Raw genomic sequence first — 21,314 nt, forward strand, 5'->3', positions numbered from 1 at the left:
CCATGAGCTCCAAACAATGACTGAGTGTCCACCACAAGATAAGGTAAGAAAAAGTCTCTTACCTTGTCCAGAGTTCCATATTTCTTAAGGACACTCCAGTAGCGACCACCGCATCCAGTTAGCCACTCATAAAGAATCAGTGGCATCTCAAGGATACTGCAACAGTGACAACCACGTCTGATTAGCCACACAACGTGTCTTCAAAAGACACCCAGGTAGGGTCCCCTGCATCCAGAAGACCCTACACCCAGAATCTATAATTCTGGGAATTCAAATGCTAGCATACCAACCAACCAAACAAAACAAGTCTTAAGACATAACCAGATGGTACCCCAAAAGGTACCCAGACAAACTTACTCTCCTGTGGCTGAAATGGGGGTGTCTACAATCAGGCTGTTGTGGCTGGAAACTGCTCTCTTTCCCGGAGGCTCTGGAAAAAAATCCAAGGGGGCCCGGCCTCTACAGGCCAAGAATTCAGATTCGTAGCCACCCTGCCCAAGGCAGAGACCCGAAAGTCTCTTATCTCTAATCCTGAACATTTTCTAATTATCTCGCTGGGGCCTCCAAAATACAATGCCAAAGAAACTGAGCAAGACAGCGATTAGAGACCAATTCAATAGTTTATTAAATGGAGAGAAATACTGGGACCAATGGATCCATGTTGATCCCAGGGCTAGATGAGACTATCATCTCAAAGAGTCTAGCCCCAAATCACAGGACAGCAAGCTTTTTATGGAATAACAAGAAGAATGACATAATGGAGGGACCTAGGTGGGGATAACCTAATGGATGGAGGTTACTGATATTCTAATGACATCTAAAATGGATAAACCTTTATCTTGTCAAACATTAAGAGGGAAAGGTTATAACCCAAGGTAGAATAACTAAATAGGACAATTGGAGGAATTGGATTACAACATTAAAAGGGAACTTTGGCACAACATAAACACCTTGTTTTAAGTATCTTGTTTCAAGTACATTTCTCCAGAGTTTTGGCCCTCTAAACTCTCTAATTAGTGAGTTAGTAAATCACTCCATTTAGTTCATTTTTGCAGTCCACAGTGGGCCCACAGTGGGTTTCTATCTCATTGTTGGTGTGTTGTCTGCCCCACCAGTCTGTGACCTCCATGACAGCAGGAGATGTCCCTTGTACCTTCTTTTGCTTTTGGTGCTTAGCCTAGAGCCTGGCATGTAGTGGGTATGTAGTGGCATGTTTGCTGATTTATAGAAATAAGCTCATCTTGGATCAAATAATCCCGTTGGGCAGTTTCAGGAGAATTTACTGCCCCTAAATCCCAAACAGAGACATCTTATAGGATCTCAAATGATCACTAGAAGGACCTACCAGGCCATAGAGTGTAACATCCTCATTTTACAAACAAGAAAACTTAGATTCATTGACCAACCCAGGAACCATTATAAAGAAATATTTAAAAAAGAGTTTTTAGGCAGTTTTTCCCTAATTTTAGCACTTATATCTTGGTAACTCCTAGAATAGTCCTGTAACCCACAAGTTTCTTACACTTGCTTTTCTCTCCCTCACCTGGAGATCAGCTCCTCAGCTCTTCTTGGTCCAGCATTCATGGTACTTCCCAAAATAAGAGATCATATCTTCTCTGGGGCCTGGAAACCCTTGTCAGGGAAATTGTTAAGGATGAAAAAGGAGAGAAACTTAAAATTTAGTTCTCTTCAGGGAAAGAGGGGAGGATCCAGAGCTACTCCAATTTGACATTCACTCAATTATGTTCACACATATGAATCTCTATACTCCCTCATTAGTTCTTGTTTAACTCAAAGTAGAATGACATATTATTCTGTTGTACAATTATTTAAAAAATAATAGCCTTTTATTTTCTAAATATAAGCAAACATCATTTTCATTATTCGCCCTTGGAGGTCATGAACAATTGCCAACTGGGGATTTACATGAGCCCCATCGTACAACAGTAGGGGGTCCCTAATAAAAACCCCATGTCAGTAGCATCTAAAGCCCATGACTGGAGGGGAAGGCAGAAGTGTTTAAAACTTAGTGGAGCCAGTGGCAACTACTACTGGCACCTCATGTCTCTGTATGAGCAAGGAGACATCTCCAACAGGAGTCATGGAGAGAATAGGCTTGGTCTAAATGCCCTTTTCCTTGTCATGTCTCCCTAGAGCTTTGTCCTGGTGAGAGACTGGGATTGGAGGGAGGGTCCCTCAATGTTCTCTTTGATATTTTCTCTTTTTTTTTTCAGCATCTATTCCCCCCCCCCCCCCCCCCCCCCACCCCCCCCCCCCCCCCCCCCCCTCACCAATTTACATTCTTTCCTCTAGAGGCTGGATTTTACACAAGTAAAACAAGCTTCTTGCCTAATGAAGTTTGAAGGTTCAGGAGGGGAATGATTAGAAGGGAAGTAGAAAACTAGAAGAGAAATTTTGTATTAAAGACTTCTGATAAAGGGCTTATTTTTTTAAAATGTAAAGAATTGACTCAAATTTGTAAGAATACAAACTGTTCTCCAATTTATAAATGGTCAAAGAATGTGAACAGACAATTTTCTGAAGAAATTAAAGGCATTTCTAGTCATTTGAAGAGATGCTTTAAATTACTATTGATCAGAAAAATGCAAATTAAAGACACCCCTAGGTACTACTGTACACCTTTCAGATTAGTTAAAAAGACAGTTTTTCTGAGTTTTTAGTTTCCTTTTAATCCTTGAATCCTGGCCTCTGTAAAAGAGCCCTCCCTAAGGAAACAGGATAAATAGCTTAATTCTGTTATCCTGACAGATAGGCACCACCCCAATTGATAACAGTCACTACTGATTAAGCTCTCAATTGAGCTGAAGATTAGCCTAGAGACTCTCATTTAATTAAAAAATTCTCTATTCAAATTAAGATTCCCACTCAATTTCAATTGTGCCAAGCTCTAGAATCTGCTCATCAAACTAAGTACCATCAACAAACCTCTTCACAAAACCTCATTGAATTAGGGGCTTTTGTCCACTAAAACAATGCTTTTCTTAGTGAAATTCGGAAATAAACGTTCCTATTCTTTCATACAAATAACTTGGGTTCCTGAATTCTTGTCATGTGGACAAGAATAGTGAGAAGAATATGAGAATTATTGTGAGAAGAATCTGACAATTCTTCCAATCTGTTTCTATTTCTTTTTAAAAGAAGCAGACAAATGAAGCTTTCTGGAGGTAAACGGAGGCACTGTAATGCTGGAGAAGTTGATGCAAGATAGAGATTAGAGAGTTATACTATTTTATTTGAAAGGGAGAGATTATCTGGGACCCAATGGATCGATGGTTTGGTCCAAGGGCTGAATGAGACTATCATCTCAAAAATCCAGCAAAGAATATCAGATATAAAGATTCATTTATAGGGTAAGGAGAATGATGGAAGGAGGTACTATAGATGGGGAGAGGCACCTGATATTCTAATGATATCTAAGAAATAAGACCTTATCCTATCAAACATTCTATTGATTAAGAGGAAAGGGTTATAGCCTGAGGCGGATTAATTGAGGTAGGACAATCAGGGAAACTGGGTCAAGACATTAAAAGTACTGTGAAAAGTGGTGGGAGAATTCAAAAGGCAAAAATAGACCCCTGCATTCAAGGAATTTCCAGACTAATGAGAGAGAAAAGAGGCATGTTCGGTCACAATGTATACAAGATAAATCTTACATAATCCACAGGAGGAAGGAACTAACATGAAAAAAGAGGAAACAATCCTTGAAGAATGGAGGATTTTAACTGGAGTGGAAAGGAAGTTGGGAACCCATCAGGCAGTGATGAGGACAGAATGAGTTCCTAGCATTAAAGAAATTCCAGTCATAGAAGGAATCTGTAAATGTATCCTATGGGAGGATCAAGGAGGCCATTGTCATTGCAACCCCAAAATGTATGGAGGACAGTGATGTTGAGGAAGAGTGGAGAACTTAGACACATGCTTGCAATGCTTTTCCTGTCAGACTGGCATTTTCTTATTATCAGCCTTATGTAGAAGAGGCAAGTAGTAATAGTTCCAATGGGTGTAAAACCACTGTTTTATATTCCTAGTGAGGAGATTGCTACAAATATAACTATAGTTACACAATTGAGGTGCATTTAATGAGGAGAAATGATTTCGAAACACTAGTCTTTCTCCAGAATTTAGCTGCATTTTGTGTCTAGTAAGGAAAAGGAATATGAGCTCATGCTTTCTTTAGCATGTGCTGGAGAGGTTTATGAAGGTCAGGAAGGGTGTGTTGCCCATAATAGGGAAGGTTCATGAAGGGTATTGGCATTGCATCTATTAGGGAGTAACATGACCAAACATACAGAAAAAGGAAATCTTCAGCTGACTACAGGGATGGCCTGACCTTTGGTGAAATTTCCATAAAGTTGATTGCCTCAGTTTATTGAGAAGAGTAAGTTTCTGGCAAAGAATTATCAGTTATTCTTAAGAGGAAAGAGGGAACCATCACAGGATTAAGAGAAATAGAACTTTTTTTTTTTTTTAATTGCATTTTATTTTTTTCCCATTATATGTAAAGATAACTTAAAAACTGATTTTTACAAAATTTTGAGTTTCAAGTTTTTCTCCCTGAGAAAGTCAAGATAGAGATTAGAGAGTATTTAATATTTTATTTAAAAGGGAGAGATTTACTGGAACCAAATGGATCCATGGTTTGGTCCCAGGGCTGAATGAGACTATACTCTCCAAGAATCCAGCAAACAATGTGAATTCTCAATGACCATATATTCATGTGACTCAGACAAAGGGGGTAGACTGAGGCAGGGGTGCTGAGAGAGAGAATGGGACTCTGACAGGGTGGGGTGAGCCACTAGACATGGAGATGACATAATGGGGGGAGGCACTCCAGAGATGGGAGATGGTATCTGATATTCTGATAACTTGGGATGGGGAGAGGCATTCTGATATTCTAAAATATAAGATCTTTTATCCTTATCAAATATTCTGATTAAGAGGGAGGGATGGTTTTGCAGGATTGAGCAGACCAATTATAAACTGAGGCAGGACAAGTAGGGAAGCAAAGACAGCACAATTTAGGGAGACTGTGTCAGGAAAATTAGGGAAACTGAGTCAGGACAATAAAGAGAACTGTGGCATAACAAAGAAGCTTGTGATCTCCCACTTCATCTATGAGGTGCCTTAAGAAATGAGTTCAATGGAAACTTCTCTTTAAAAGACTTCTCATTATATGACAGTTAACCTGAATCACTATGGGATTATCTTTCCTTTATGATCATTCCCTTAAAATTTTAACTATATGTCATATACCTAAATGAAATGTATGGCTTATCACTGATTTACCCTTGATTTGATCTCGCATATATGAAGGAGTGATTCAGAAATACTAAATAGATTTATATTTCTCAATGCAGCAATTCAAGTTAATTAATTGAACCATACAAATAATATAAATAATACAAAGAACCCTGCCCCTAGCTATCTGATTCACTTTCAGAGTTCAAAGTTCACTTTAATAAAGGCTGCAAGATTAATATTTCCATGTTTACCTCTCACCTGAATTCCTACCTCATAGATTCTACTGCCTGTCCCAAAAGCACCCAGAAGCAAAAAGATTACATCACATATGTCTTCTTCTCATATAAACTTATCCACTTACCTATCTTTTCTAATTCTATTATAAATCTCTGTTCCAGGTCTCCATCTTTAAGATGGGCATTATAAAATTAGTTCAATTAACATCCAAGGATAGGAAAAGGCATTTGAAAAGTTTTAGTTGAGGTAAAATCAAGGAAGTGTGAAGCTTTAGTTAGTTTCAAGGAAGAGTTGAATTAAGCAGATTCCAAAGTAGATCTCAGGTCCTCAAGATGTGAACCAAGTGAGTTCACACATACTAAATGTGAAACTAAAGGGTTGATTGGTATGGAGGGAGGAGACAGAGCACATATAAAAAGCCAGCCTTTTGCAGTCCAAAAGAGGAATCAGAAGCTGACTCCAGGAATCTTAGATCAGGAACTACAGAAGCTGAAGTCAAATCTACTAAATTGAAGGAAGCAACAGTAAGTTTCACCAAAGGAATATATCTATACCTTTATGTATGTCTATGTGTTTTATATATATATATAACAGGGTATGTAAGGGTTGAGAGACCTGGGAGTCAGTCAGACTGTGGCAGACTCCTGGAGAGACTGGTTCAGACTCTGAGATTGAAGGAGATAATAAGACTTTGGACCATCCTTGTGGCTACTCTCCTGCTAAGACCAAGGCCAAGTTCAGAGATCCTCCAGAAAGCTAGTCCGGACATTTGGGAGCAGCAGGACCCCGAGATAAAGACCAGGGACTGGAGGGAGGAATTTGACTTTGGTTGCTTTGCTACCTCTACAGGGAGCCTGGAGCCAGAGGGAATGGACTCTGGGAGCCTCGGACCTCCTCAGGTAAGTGAAGTGCATCCCCAAACCTGACCAACATCAGCAGTCACAGCTATTTCCCTAGACATGGAGGTTGGGCTGTGGAGCTGTAAGGCTCTGATGTATAGGTCATTTCTGTCCAAAAACAGGCATCGGGGAACCCAACAGTAACACTGCCCCACCCAACTGATTCCTTGAACCTTTGGCTTCTTGGCCACAGACCCACTCACACCCACTCACACCTACCCTCTCTTGCACACACACCACTTCAACATTTGTTTCTATGTTCCTCCTTATTACAAGGGCTGACAAGGTCCATACAGCATCATGAATCTCCATTCCAGAGGGAGCAAGTCTGCTCTCCTTGGGCCTGCCCAGTTCCCCTCTGCCCAAAGTGTCTCCCCCCTCCTCTTGGTTTCCTGTGACAAGTTCCCCTGAAGCTCCTAGAAAACCCTTCACAGAGTTTGTCCTGGTCAGGCTGGGAGCCGAGCCTGGAAAGCTTCCCCAGCTCTTGTTCTGGTCATCAGAGAAGAAACTATCCTCTTGGGGTGCTTTCTGCCACAGGTTCCCCAACCTTTGCAGGTCTTCCCCAATCCCTCCCCTTAACCATTCTTTGGTTCCAGCCAGGAAACACTGAGAAAAACCTGAAATCCAAGCTGAGGAGTTCTAGTACAGAGACCTCTGGGTCCATCGTGCTGCTCTGGTGCTTCTAAGACCTGTCCTGGCACGGGGACCCATATCTCCCGTTTTAAAAGTGGTTTCTGGGATTCTCATCCTCTGTCATTTCTGGGCCCCAAGGTACTAGACCAACTGCTTTTTTTTGTTGGTTTAATTTAGGCTTCCCCATGCAGAGTGCCGGGCACTGGCAGAGGCCTTGAGAATAATAAGAGAAAAGGAAGGATTAAGAGAGTCACATTAGGGTGTCATGGACATTAAGGTTTTTGGATATTATGATTGCTCTAGGCTGCAGCAGGTCCTGGGTGACATGGAAGAGGATAATGGATATAATTGACTCGAGTCAATTCACTAGGGAGTAAACTGAATTTCTACACTTATCTGCCTATGTCCTGGACATTCTTTCTTCCTTTGACTAGATGACTGAGGCTCAGATGTCCCCAATCCCTTGTTGGTAGGGATATCAAAGGCCTTCCTTGCCAGAGACAACATTTCCTAGCCCTCTTTTCTCTCCACCTTCTTCCCGTCTTTCCAGTCTCTCCTTAAGATCATCCAAACATAACAGAACCCCTCCCTGCTTTACTCTACTTTGATTCCCTCTGTGAACCCAAATAGGAATCATAGGGAACCGATGTCATGTCACTATGATTATATATACCTAGTTCGTCCTTTTATTTAGAGTCCCTGAGAGTAGTATATTGTGGATTATTTTTTGTATTTCTCCTCAGTGGTCTAAACTTAGAAAGTTTTCTACATTTGTGGTCGTTTCCTTGGGAATGCTTGGAAGGACTTTCATTAAAGGTCCTTTTGCCCTGAAAGCATCACATTTGTTTTTGCTTCATAATTTACTCTTGGCCATTAGATCAGGTCCTTTGCTTTCTGTCATATCCTATTCCAAGTTCTCTGCTCCTTAATAAAAGTTGCTGCTAAATTGTGTCTAGTCCTAACGGTGGCTCCTTGGTGCTTGAATTGTACTGGACTTTCTTTTTGGAGGTTTGCAGGACTTTTCTCATTGACTTGGCAGCTCTGCATTTTGGTGCTGGCTTCCTAGGAAGTTTCATTTGGGCATCTCTTTCAGAAGGCTGGTGTTGTTCAAAATAGATGCAGAAAGAAATCTGACAAATTTTCTTTTGGCTGTCAGGAGCTCTATTCACATAAAAGCATATAGGCTAGTCATTGGAGAGGCTGCCAGGACTAGTAAAGGAGGTTGCTCATTTTACATTTGCCATTTGCTATTTCAGTGACTGTATTTTATGCTCACTTTCTTTTGATCAATTTAGCTAAGGATTTTCTCTACTTTTTGAATCATTTCAAAAGAAGACATTTTTGTTTTTATTTGTCACTTTGTATATCCAATTTATCTATTCATCTATTTCCCCTCTAATTTTAATATCTCATTTTTTGTATTTATTTTGGGTTTTCCATTTATTTTTCTACTTTTTAAAAATGCATATGCAGTTAAACATGTCTTTTTCTATATTCTTAATGTTATGGTAAGTCTTTCCCCTCACCACTTCCACCCTGAGCCCTGCTTCAGCTGAACCCCAGAAATTTTGGGATATTATTTAATTAATCATTTTCATTTTACTTTACAAAGCTATCATTTCTAAGCTTTGTCCTCCAACTCAGTCATTATGTAATATGTCGCAGGTAAATCACCTTTTAGGTTTGTATTTTTTTGTTGGTGATCTTTGAACTAATTTTCATTCTTATTTCTGCAGGGAATGAAAGAGTATAATGTTTATTTTTTCCTTTTTACATCTGTGTGCAGGATCTCTGTATCCAAATGGTTAATTTTTGTAAAAAAACCATGTGTTGAAAAGAAATATGCACATTCCTCTGTTGTCCCATTTGGAAGATGTTGAGTTCCCTCTACTCACCAAGGGGAACTATAACTGGGTTCCTTACCATTCACCAGGTACTTGGACGTCTCAGAAGCAGCTCCCTCTAGCTGCTCTTTTCCCACAGAGCACCTGACACACCATAAGTTACTAAGTACTACAAGTGTTTATTAAGCACCCTACGTCTTCTCTAATGGCGTCTGCATCTTCTCACAGTTACATTCCTTCATATATACCTTCTCATTACATCATCTCATACCCAGTTTTCTTTGTCTTTACCCCGTCACAGTACAGGCTACTCAATAACAAAATTATTAATCTTGGGGTAAATAATCTTTCTCTACTGCCTTCCTGTTTTCCTCCTCTGCACACCTTATTCCCCCTCCTCAGGTTATTTCCTGCTATACAGCTCCTTTTGCCACATATACCTAAAATCATCTAACAACTCCCTTGTTATGTGGGGACCACTCAGGTAAGAGGTGAGGGAAACCCCATTTGCAGTACAAAAGCAGAGGGGAGGCTCCGCCTCGTTAATGGAGCATGGTTAAAACCAGGACTCCCGAGCATCCTCAGCCCTAAGCCCTGTCCATTGTCTGTGAATCCCAATGCCTAGATGTGTCATGGTCCCATTAATTCAACAGCTTGTATAGTAACCTGAGGCCGAAGGGGGGTGGTACTGTTCAAAAGCATTTATCACTATTTTTCTCATAATTGTCCCTAAGCACAGAAGACACAAAAGCAGTAGTAAAATTATAGTTACTCCAATTATAACACTAAAACAAGAGGGCAATGTGGACAAAAGCAGTAGTAAAATTATAGTTACTCCAATTATAACACTAAAACAAGAGGGCAATGTGGACAAAAGCAGTAGTAAAATTATAGTTACTCCAATTATAACATTAAAACAAGAGGGCAATGTGGATAATTTAGATTGGATCCAATTTACAAAATCTTGTGATGCATCATCAGGCAATTTAAATTGTTCAGCCATATCATATCTTGGACTATTTTAGCCAATTCTTCAATTTGGTTAGAAATATTCACTGCCAATAATGCTCCTCTTAAGATCTTGCACCTTAATCCAAGAGTTATTGAGTGCTGAATCATCCCATGACAAAGGGGTAACATACAGGGTGATATGCATAATGGCAAGGTATAGATTGTAACAAAGTGTGGAGGACCAATTCCTCTCCCAACCACTCTACTGCCATCTCTAAAGCATATATCTCATACAGTCCTACACTCAAAGCTAAAAGATGATAACCCAATTCTACTTCTCTGTGAAGGCCCCATACTCGAGGATTTCATTACCCATAGAATACATTTCTTGGACCTAATCATCCCCATGGAAAAACAAATGGGAGCAAAATAAGTAATAAAAGTGACATTTATTTACATAAGTGTCCATCATCCTTGCCTGGGGTGTATCAGTACTATAATGTCCCGTTAGCTATGACACATTGCTATATACATGAAAATTGGGTGTTTTTTGTCCCCACCCTACCATATGCATTACTAGTAGTCCAGGTATAACCCCCCCCAAGTCCATTGTCCCTTTTGATCAGCCAGGTGTTGTGATGGTGCCACAAAGTTGCTGCACTTTCTTTGTGCTATGGCTCTTGTGCTGATGCTCATGAAAGATAACAGTCCCAGCAGAGATTGCAATTCTCCTTTCCATCTCTTCCTCTGGTCCTGGGAGCTTCTTCTCTGCAGCTTTCTGCCTTCTCCTCCTTGATGACCCATATTCTTCTGGTCAGCACTCGCAGCTCACGTCTATTTTCATCTGCAACAATAAGAACATATCCAGGATCCCACACCTCGACTGTCCCTGGACCTATCCAATTTCCTTCCTCTGTTTTTCATGGCACTCTATTAATTTTTTTCTTTTGTAATTGTTGGTGTTGTACTTTTGTGATAGACTGTGTCCTTTCAAATGTATGCCAAAAACGAATGGCTGGCGTTAATTCATTGGCAGAAAATTGTAAATTATATGTAAATACTGCTTCGTCTAACATACTTTGGGTTAAGTGACCTTTTGGCCTACCCCATGACACTCCCTTTTCTTGTTTTACCAGGAGTGTCTTAAGGGTTCTATTAGCTCTTTCAACTATAGCCTGACCTGTGGGGTTATAAGGAATACCTGTCACATGAATGATGCCAAATTCAGAACAGAAGGACTGAAAACCTTTTGTGGTGTAAGAAGGTCCATTATCTGTCTTTATTTGTTGAGGCACACCAATAGAAGCAAAACAATGATATAAGTGAGAAATAACATGTTTAAGTACCTCTCCAGATTGGAGAGTAGCTACTATAAAATTAGAATGAGTATCTACAGTTACATGAACACACTGTGTTCTCCAGTGAGTAACATCCATTTGTCAGATACCATTAGGCTTATCTCCTTTTGGATTATAAGTAGGATCACATTTATGAGGGGCAAAAGGAATATATTTTTTTTTAATTTTATTTTTTTTATTATAATAACATTTTATCCAGGATAATTTTTTACAACATTATCCCTTGCACTCACTTATGTTCCGATTTTTCCCCTTTCTCCCTCCATCCCCTTCCCTAGATGGCAAGCAGTCCTATATATGTCAAATATGTCACAGTATATCCTAGATACCATATATTGTGCAGAACCAAACAGTTCTCTTGTTGCACAGGGAGAATTGGATTCAGAAAAATAACCCGGGAAGAAAAACAAAAATGCAAACAGTTTACATTCATTTCCCAGTGTTCTTTCTTTGGGTGTAGCTGCTTCTGTCCATCACTGATCAATTGAAACTGAGTTAGATCTTCTCTTTGTCAAAGAAATCCACTTCCATCAGAATACATCCTCATACAGTATCATTGTTGAAGTATATAATCTCCTGGTTCTGCTCATTTCACTTGGCATCAGTTCATGTAAGTCTCGCCAAGCCTCTCTGTATTCATCTTGCTGGTCATTTGTTACAGAACAATAATATTCCATGACATTCATATACCACAATTTGCCCAATCATTCTCCAATTGATGGGCATCCACTCATTTTCCAGTTGCTAGCCACTACAAACAGGGCTGCCACAAACATTTTGGCACATACAGGTCCCTTTCCCTGAAATGAATACATTTTAACTTTACTATCCCTGTAAATTCTTAACTGCTAAATAAACATACTGACTATCTGTAATAATATTGAAAAGTGGAGAGATATGTTCTAATACATGTAAAATAACATATAATTCATTTTTCTGGGTAGAGTCATAAGGAGTAATAAAACACTTGGAAGAGTATTCATGGAAGGTATATAAAAACTAGCCCTATGATCTTTTATAGCATCAGTAAAAATATTAGGGCCATCTACAGGAGTTGCACTAATTACATGAGAAGGAATAGTTATATCAAATTGTTGATATAATTGGGCAATTTTTGGTAACTTAACATTAGAAAAAGAGCAAAAAGTAATAGGGGCTCCAGAAACCTCCCCCTTTTTTATTTTCTAATAATAACCTTGCCACTTTGATACATTGGTCACTAGAGGAAGCTTTAGGACTATTTATAACCTGTATTTCTTTTAAAAAACCGGTTTAACTACTTCTATAGCTTTACTAAGTGGGCCACATTCCACAACAACTTCCTAGTTTCTCCCTCTTCTGGGGGTGTGTTCTGCTCCGTCTTTGTTTGCCATTCACTAGGGGCGGGGCAGCAATTCATCTGCCCCTGCCTTTCCACAGCCGCGGCTTTTTTGGTTTTAAAACAGCCCAAAGACGGATTTAAAGGACTATAGGTAAGTATTCAATGCCCTGGGGCTTGAGATTCTGCGGAGGGAGGCTGCGGCTACTGCAGCGGCTGGGGCGGTGGTTTCCCTGTATTTTCACTTTTTTGGCTGCTATTATTCAAGCATGGCTCTAGATCATCAAGCAAAGAATTAGCAGTCTGTGCTTCCTCACTCACTAAGATGGGCAGAAGCATAAAGCCTCTCTGGAGGGCTGTTTTGATTAGATTGTAAAGGACATAAGAAGCCATTTGTGAGCCCACCACCCTTCCTGCTTTTAGATTTAATACTGTATGTTCTAACCAAGGGGAAAATTTCCAAAGTTTCTCAACAAATTGTCTACAAAGCTCTGTATCTGTTTGCATCCCCTGCCCCTTAACTAAATTATAAATCTGGTGTACACAAACTTCACTATTTTTCGTGTCTTGCAATGGGATCCAACGGGATCCAACTTAAATTATCCCCATTTTTCTAAACTTCTCCAACTTCCCACAAATTATTGAAATATATATATATATATATAATTTTTAAATTTGTAGGCTTATGGGGACTTCCTCCCAGGGATCCTTGTCCAGTAGAATGTCCCTTTTCGGGCCGCCAGTTGTTGAGTTCCCTCTACTCACCAAGGGGAACTAAAACTGGGTTCCTTAGCATTCACCAGGTACTTGGATGTCTCCGAAGCAGCTGCCTCTAGCTGCTAGAGAACCCAACACACCAGATGTTACTAAGTACTGCAAGTGTTTATTAAGCACCCTACATCTTTGATAATGGCATCTGTATCTTCTCACAGTTACATTCCTTCATATATACCATCTCATTACATCATCTTATACTCAGCTTTGTCTTTACCCGGTCACGGTGCAGGCTGCTCAGTAACAAAATCATTAATCTTGGGGTAAACAACCTTTCACTTACTGCCTTCCTGTTTTCCTCCTCTGCACACCTTGTTCCCCCTCACTCAGGTTATTTCCTGCTATACAGCTCCTTTTGCCACGTATGCCTAAAATCATCTAACAGAAAGATTCCATAAGTCTTTTACTTCAACTTTCTCTAGACATTTGTTCATCCCTTCTAATTGATCTCATTCTGCATTTCTTCATCGTCCTTGTCCTCTTGGTTCTCTTGTAGATTCCCCTCCCTCTCTTGCCCTTCAACTAATTCTGTCCATTAGTTTTCTAATTTCATCCATTTTTCTTCCTCTTTCTAACAAGGGTTTCTCTTCCTCTCCTCATTTTTCACCTTCCTTTGCTGTTTTCCCTACATTCTCATTCTCTATCACGTAGCTCCTCTGCTCACAAGACCTTTTTTTCCTTGACACTTCATGCCATCAAAGGCTCCAAGGGCCACATTTTGCTGTAGGAGTTTTCTGGCACTGCTTGTAGATGAACTGCACAGATGCCTTCCTTGACACTTCATGCCATCAAAGGCTCCAAGGGCCACATTTTGCTGTAGGAGTTTTCTGGCACTGCTTGTAGATGAACTGCACAGATGCCTTCCTTTCAAAACACTGTTGCTATCTAGAAGCGAAATAATAGAATAAAGGAAATAAACTGTGAAATTTGCCTTATCCATAGACCATGACCAAGTCAGGAAAGCAATACCTAGTTTGAAGTAAACATGTGTAAAATTCAACAGTGTCCATTTTCTTTGGCAAAAGGTGGTTTATTTAGGAAAATAGGTTGTAGATAAAAGGAAGAGGTAAAACAGGCACAGGGAATGGGATTGGGAGAGCCATAAGGTAACCAATAAAGAGTGTGGAAGAATTCATTAGCAGAATATGCTCTATGGCCTTAGGATGCTTTCTGTAATAAGTCACTTCTCAGTTTTGTTTCAACAGATCCTAAATTCAATCAGTCTTTTAATCACCATAGGTTCAGGAGCTGACTCTGACTCTCAGAAAGCCTATGACCTTTGGGCAAATCCCTTCTCTGGGTTTCAGTTTCCTCCTCTAAATTGGAGGGGGTTGGACTCTACTTTTGAAGGATCTTTCAACTCCACATCTTCTGATTTTTGATGCTGCAGGAGGTGATAATGTTCAAGGATGTGGCTGTGGACTTCACATGGGAGGAGTGGGAGCTCTTGGACCCCTCTCAGAAGGAGCTGTACAAGGAGGTCATGGTGGAGAATGCCCGGAACCTGCTCTCCCTGGGTAAGGGCACTTCTAATAATTGCAAGTCTGTAATCAAAGGGAATACCTTCATTGCCAAGTTTGCAGGTTTTGTGGTGGGGGAAGAGAAGGGAAAGGACTGGTATTTGTATTGTGTGACAGGACTTGGAGGTGTCCTTTGTTGTTCCTAAAGCTCTCTCTTACCCACTCCCAGGTCAAAGTTTACATCAGGGGAAGCATCTCAAACATGGAACTAATCTTAGAGGTTAGCCTCTATGTGGACATGAATTTTGTCTGCCAAAGCTTTGAAAAATGCTCAGGAGGCTTCTCCTTTCAACTCCTTCCTTTTTTGGGTTGTGTCTAGTATTTGGAATATTCTTTTTTTTTTTAGCAAGAGTCAATTTGTAACAGCTCAAAGCAACTAGTTGGCCCTAGTATGGGAAGTTTCTTCTTAATCTGGTTTGGACTACTTTCATAATTCCAATACAAGATGTGCAAAGGAATGGAAGGGAACAAGCATTTATTACTACCTCTTCTTTGCCTGGTGCTGTGCCATATGCTTTCTTTACAATATAGCAAGAATACTTTTTATAACAACTTCCAGCAAATAAGTTATTTTGATGGTTCCAAGTACTTAAATTCATGACAAAGGACTAATTAAGAAACATGCTATTTGCATCTAGGGAAAAAAATCTGAAACAGAAATATGGATAGCATAATTTTACATACATATCTGTGTGTATGTATATTTGTGTATGTGTGTGTGTGTTTCTTATTTATTAATGTGTGTGTATATATATTTCTATGCAATGGCAGCCATCTCTAGGATGGGCACAGGCAAACAGAAAGGAAAAAAATTTACTTAATAATTTTCTTGTCTATTTGAAAGGAACAGCAAGTTGTGCATTTTAGATTTACAGTTTCATGTGCAATCATCATTTTATTGAACTATGATACTAAAATACATGTTCTAAGTTAAGAGTACAACAAAATATTATATCACTTTAACCTCATCTTGACAGTTCAAGTTGGGTGATATTGTTATCCCCATTTGAGAGTTGAGGAAACTGAGGAAAACAAACAGAATTTAATTGACTTGCCCAGAGGTACAGTTAGTTACCCAGGTTTGGAATCAGAAGTTTCTGCCAGAAGGCCACAGGATAGGAGGTGGGAGGAAGGGCCCTTTGGCTCTCTCTGAGGAAGTTATACAAATAGTGGGCACATCCTGTCTTAGGTGACTTGCTTTACAAGCCCCAGTGGGTGAGTTTAGACTGATATGTCTGAATATCAGGGGCTGAATTTCAATATGGAGCAGCTGTGGATCCTCATCCTTTCCCTAAGGGGAACTATGTGACCAGCTTCTCTCTATCTTCATGTCTAACTTTTTTTTTCATGCACAGGGCTTCCAGTTCTCAGAGAAGAGGTGATCTCTTATTTTAAGCAAAGGGAAGCACTGTGGATGCTGGACCAAGAAGTCCTGAAGAGCTGCTCTCCAGGTAAGTGAGGTGAAAGCAGAGATATGAGAGATGTGGTTACAAGGGGCTTCTAAGAATTACCCTGAAGTCAATGCTTAGTTTGAGGGAGAAAGGCCAGACTTGGAATTCAATGTTGGATATTTCTTAGCAGCAGTGTCCGGGGCTCCTCTGTGAACCTGGGTTTCCCATCTACAAAATGAGTGGGTCACACTCCATGTCCCTGTAGGTCCCTATTAGTGGTTATCTGTGATCCTGAAAGATGCCACTGCTTGGGATTTGGGGCAATGGACCTCTCCTGAAAGTGTCCAAAGGGATTAGGTTTGGTTCTAGTTAGTAAACAGTTAAGGGCCTGCTACATGGTAACCCTGGGCTAAACACCAAGAACACAAAGACATGTGAGGGATATCCCCTACTCTTATGGAGGTCCCAGATTGGTGGGGCAGACAATACCCCAGCGACTGTGGAGAGACCCATTATGCACCAGATAAACTAAATAATTTAGTGCCTCAGTGCATCATCATTTTGTGAGGATCATGATGGTTTAAGAAGGAGAGCAGAACTGGTGAGGATAGTCAAACTGAAATAAAATAGGTAGCATTTATACAGTCCTGTGTGTCATACTCTGCATTGTCTTACTTCATCCTCATGAGAACCCGAGGACTTAAGTGGTATTGTAATGCCTATTTTACAGATAAAATAATTGAATCTAACATAGGTTCTATAACTTGACTTGCAAGGTTCTCAAGTGTAATTAAAACCCTGTGCTTCCTGATTGAAGACCCTATCCACATTCTGTAACTGTATTCTGATTTGGAAACAGATATGATGAAAATGGTCATACATGTATGATGTAGAAAACAAAAGAATTGGATAAGCTCTTGTGGAGCCATGGAAATTCATTATTTAAACTCTACTCAGTCAAAAGCCATTGGTATTTACTGTTTAAAATGATCTCTATTTCTATTGGCTCATGACAAATATAGCCCTAAATGGCTCAAGGGTCAATTACAAATATTGTTTTTAGCACAACTTTCTCAGGTGATTAGAGATTGGGTGAGATGGGGTTGCTAGGTAACCCAGAAGGGAAAGAACTACTCAGGTCTAAGGGGAGACAGCCCCTGAGGATCTTTGCAGGCCTGTGGTCATTTCAACATGAGGGTTCAACCTTCCTGGAATGCTGGGAATACTCTGATGTCAATTTGAGAAACCAGAAGAATATGTTGGACTTTGAAGCAGCCAGAGATTGATGGACTCACTACCCAGTCCTCCACAGCAGTGTGTGTGTGGGTGATCATGATAGACCGAAGTCACAAGAAAAAGACTTGTAAAGGTGGAAATATGCAGATCTGTGTTGTCCCAGAGGACAGCTACCTTTATAACTAAGTCAGACATTTATTCACCACTTAAGATCCCACTAAGACATTTTTGGGTCAGACTCTTTGGATCATTATCTCAATTGTTCAAGGGGTTTGTGAGCTGCTAAAAGGGAAGGATTGCAATAGTGCAGCCTGCTCTTTCCTTCCATATCTCAGGATAATGAACTCAATTTTCTGTATGAAACATTTTCAGATTTGGATAATTTCATGCACGTTTAAAAATTTGTTTGTTAGGGTATACAGGGAGCACATAATGATAATATTTACACAAGAAATAAGTAATGGCTATCTTGAAAAAAGTAATGGGTCAGAACAAAATCACTTCTACCTCATGTAAAAACAACAAATAACTGTTAGCCTTCTGAAGATGATCTCAGTTAATGTAATAGGAAAAAATGTAATTGAAAGGGATCAACATGGAAATTTGTTAGGGTTACAGGCAGGACAGATCACGACATAATTTGAGTATTTCCTATATATGCACCAAATGTCATGTATATGAAAAGACGTGAAAATTCAAATAATGAAAGGGAAAGGGAAAATTCAGTGTGGAGATAATTTGTCACATACTATAGGCAGAGCAGGCCCATTCTCAGTGTGCAAATTCTAATCTCAGGTGCTGGGTTTTGGCCAAGTCAATGATCCATTCTGAGTTGATGACCTGAATTGTGCATCTAAAGAGAATGAAGGCACTCTGTGTTTTCACAGGTTTATTGTGAGGTTCCACTGTGATTGTGCACAAAACTCCTTAGAAATGAAATTATGTATGGAATGTGAAATAATGGGATGTAAAATGATTGGTTCTGATAATTTAATGTTTTTCTCTTTGCCTAGGAAAAGTGAAAGTAACTGAATTTCTTTTCTGTTGATGGAGAGAAAGGAATATGAATGTGTGTGAGTGTGTGTGTGTGTGTGTGTGCGCATGTGCTCGCACATGTCTTTATCATGGCTATATTTGCTTTATTGTTTGCTCTTTTTTGCCTTTCTGTCATTTTTTTTAGGAGGAGGGATCAGACTTGAAGTGAGGGAAACTATTGCAGACCTGAACCATTCTGTGGTAGAAACTCCCAAGCAACAGCTCATTGGTGATGGATCCTGTGACTTGACTTGGAGAGAAAGCTGTGCAACGCATGAGAGAATCCAGCTTAGAGAGAAACCTTATGATTGTAATCAGTGTAGAAAGACTTTTAAAAACAAGGCAGGTCTTATTGCACATCAGAGAATCCACATTATTGGGGAACATTATACATGCAATCAATGTGGCAAGGAGTTTAATCAATGGAAATATTTTAATAGACATCAGAGAATTCACACTGGAGAGAAACCTTATGAATGTAACCAATGTGGAAAGGCTTTTAGAAGTAAGGGAAGTTTAATTCAACATCAGAGAATTCACACTGGAGAGAAACCTTATGAATGTAACCAATGTGGAAAGGCTTTTAGAAGCAAGGGAGGTTTTACTGGACATCAGAAAATCCACACTGGAGAGAAACCTTATGAATGTAACCAATGTGGAAAGGCTTATAGGAGCAAGGAAGGTTTTATTGGACATCAGCTAATGCACACTGGAGAGAAACCTTATAAATGTAACCAATGTGGAAATGCTTTTAGATGGAAGAGAGATCTTATCGTACATCAGAGAATCCACACTGGAGAGAAGCCTTATGAATGTAACCACTGTGGAAAGGCTTTTAGAGACAAGGGAGCTCTTAATGAACATAACAGAATTCACACTGGAGAGAAACCTTATGAATGTAATCAGTGTGGAAAGGCTTTTAGAAGGAAGAGTGATCTTATTGTACATCACAGAATCCACACTGGAGAGAAATCTTATATATGTAACCAGTGTGGAAAGGCTTTTAGAAGCAAGTACGGTTTTACTGGACATCAGAGAGTCCATACTGAAGAGAAACCTTATGCATGTAACCAATGTGGAAAGGCTTTTAGAACAAAGAGACATCTTGTTGTACATCACAGAATCCATACTGGAGAGAAACCTTATGAATGTAACCAGTGTGGAAAGGCTTTTAAAAGGAAGGGAGCTTTGAATGAACATCAGAGAATCCACACTGGAGAAAAACCATATGAATGTAACCAGTGTGGAAGGTTTTAGTAAGAGTTTAAGACATCAGATAATGCACACTGGAGAGAACTTATGAATGTAACCATGTGGAAAGCTTTTAGAAGGAAGTCTTATTGTACATCGAAACAACTGAGAAACCTTATATGTAACATGTGAAACTTTTACATCAGAGAATCCACACTGGAGAAAAACCATATGAATGTAACCAGTGTGGGAAGGCTTTTAGAATCAAGAAAGGTTTTACTAGACATCAGATAATGCACACTGGAGAGAAATCTTATGAATGTAACCATTGTGGAAAAGCTTTTAGAAGGAAGAACAATCTTATTGTACATCAGAAAATCCACACTGAAGAGAAGCCTTATGTATGTAACCAGTGTGGAAAAGCTTTTAGATGTGAGGGAGCTCTTAAAAGCCATCAGATAATGCACACTGGAGAGAAACCTTATGAATGTAACCAGTGTGGAAAAGCTTTTAGAAGGAAGAGCAATCTTATCATACATCAGAAAATCCACACTGTAGAGAAGCCTTATGAATGTAACCACTGTGGAAAGGCTTTTAGATGTGAGGGAGCTCTTAAAAGCCATCAGATTATGCACACTGAAGAGAAACCTTATGAATGTAATCAGTGTGGAAAGGCTTTTAAAAGGAAGGGAGATTTTAATGAACATCAGAGAATCCATTCTGGAGAAAAACCATATGAATGTAACCGGTGTGGAAAGGCTTTTAGAAGCAAGAAAGGTTTTACTGGACATCAGATAAAGCACACTGGAGAGAAACCTTTTGAATATAACCAGTGAGGAAAGGTTTTTAGAAGGAAGAACGATCTTATTGTACATCAGAAAACATACACTGGAGAGAAACCTTATGAATGTAACCGATGTGGAAAGGCCTTATGAAGAAACAGCTTGTTGTACATCAGATAATACACATTGGAGAGAAACCATATGAATGTCACCAGTGTGGAAAGGCTTTTAGATGGAAGAGAGATCTTATCGTACATCAGAGAATCCACACTGGAGAGAATCCTTGTGAATGTAACCATTGTGGAAAGGCTTTTAGAGACAAGGGAGCTCTTAATGAACATCAGAGAATCCACACCAGAGTAAAATCATATGAATGTAACCAGTGTGCAAATGCTTTTAGAGAAAAGGGAGCTCTTAATAGACATCAGCAAATCCATACTGGAAAGAAGCCTTATGAATATAACCAGGGTGGAGAGGCTTTTAGACATAAATCCAGTCTTACTCACCATGAGCATACCCACACTTTAGAGAAACCTTATGAATGTAATCATTGGGGAAATGCTTTTTGAAATGGGGAATTGCTCTACATCAGAGAATTCACATTGGAGAGACATTTTATGAATCAACTATGAATTAACTAATGTCAGCAATACAATGATCCAAGACAATTCCAAAAGAATCCAGATGGAATATACTGTCCACATACATAGAACTACAGTCTGAGCAAAGATCAAAGCAGAGTATTTGATTTTGTTTTGTTTTTTTTTCTTCATGGCTTTCCCCTTGTGTTTTGATTCTTCTTTCACAACATGACTAATGTGGAAAATGTTTATCATGATTGTACCTGCATAATCTATCATCACTGTGCTTGGTGTTTTGGGCA

The 21,314-nt window shown here is 39.6% G+C and overlaps 1 pseudogene; it reads left to right on the top strand.

The window, feature by feature from the left end:
* Nucleotides 1-21,000, top strand: part of LOC116420050 — a 49,464-nt pseudogene extending 28,464 nt beyond the window's left edge.
* Nucleotides 21,001-21,314: the final 314 nt, after the last annotated feature.

The sequence above is a fragment of the Sarcophilus harrisii genome, chromosome 6 (assembly GCF_902635505.1).
Source record: "Sarcophilus harrisii chromosome 6, mSarHar1.11, whole genome shotgun sequence".
In the NCBI taxonomy this organism is placed as follows: domain Eukaryota; kingdom Metazoa; phylum Chordata; class Mammalia; order Dasyuromorphia; family Dasyuridae; genus Sarcophilus; species Sarcophilus harrisii.